This window comes from Buceros rhinoceros, unplaced genomic scaffold (assembly GCF_000710305.1).
Source record: "Buceros rhinoceros silvestris isolate BGI_N320 unplaced genomic scaffold, ASM71030v1 scaffold24095, whole genome shotgun sequence".
NCBI lineage: Eukaryota > Metazoa > Chordata > Aves > Bucerotiformes > Bucerotidae > Buceros > Buceros rhinoceros.
The window spans coordinates 1377-2540 of NW_010413719.1; positions in this window are offsets into that span (position 1 = coordinate 1377).

Consider the following 1164-nt stretch of genomic DNA (forward strand, 5'->3'; position numbering starts at 1 on the left):
CTTTGAGGGCACCAGGGAGCGTAAAGGGCTGCCCAGCAGGGGCTGAGTCGCTGCCCTGGGGCTGGGGCAGGATTAATCCATGCAGAGGGGCACAGGTGGGGATTTGGGGGTGGAAAGGATGTGCGGTGACGGGGCTGGAGCTCTGTGAGGAGCAGTGGCACAGCCCTGCTGCTGGGGCTCTCTGCTGCAGGCACCCTTCCTTGAGGCCCTATGGGGCAGGGGTGATGCCAACCCTGCATGCACCCCGGGGGGCAGGGCAACCCCCGGGCTGACCCATCCTTCTCGCCCTCAGGTGCTGAGAGTCCCCGTGTCACTGCCGATGTGGGAGCAGTTTGTGATCACTTGGTCCTGAGTCCACAGCGGGGAGAGGCAGTGCTGCTCCTGTGGCTCGGAGCTCGAATCCCACCCGTCCCGTCTAAAACCAGAGCTGCTGCTGCTCTTCCCATGCACTTCAGCTCCTGGGATTTCGCTTCCCTTCTGCATACCATGAGGTCATGGGTGATGGGTGCATTGGCGGGGGACACTTGCACAACCCCTGGGGATGGAGAAACCCTCATCTCCTCCAAAATGAGGAAAAAAACACCCAAGTGCCTTGTGAGGCAGCAAACCTGTTACATGTGGCACCAGGAGCTTGTGGAGGGACTGCGGGGAGTCTCCTGGCTGGGTTTTGGGGGAGGGGGATCCGTGCAGGGAGGCGAGGGAACAGTGCTGTGAATAAAGGTGCTGCTTGCTGGGAGCACCCCAGGCCGGGTCCGTGTCCCGCTCTTCTGGTGCCTGCCCTGGCTCAGCCCCCTGCTCCGCCTGGGACCCCTCCGACTCTGTCCCTGCCTGGGGACCTCCAACGGGACCACCCACACCCCTCACAGGCTTCACCCCATTTCCCAGAGCGTTGTAGGACCCCCGGCTGTTTCCACAGCTCCAGCCGTGCCGTGGAGCCCCTTGGTCCGTCTGTCCTCTGTGAGCTCGGGGACTGCTGCCCTGCGGGGGCCCTGGCCCCCACCTCGAGGGGTGATTGAGCCTCTGCCACGCAGGGAGGGAGCAGACGCCTCACCCTGGGCCTGCGCGACTCGGGGACTCTGGGTACTTTGTAAATGTTGTTAAATTAAACTGTGCCCCTGCTGCCTCTGCGCTGGCACCTGCTGGCCCCTGTTCCCCAAGGCGGGG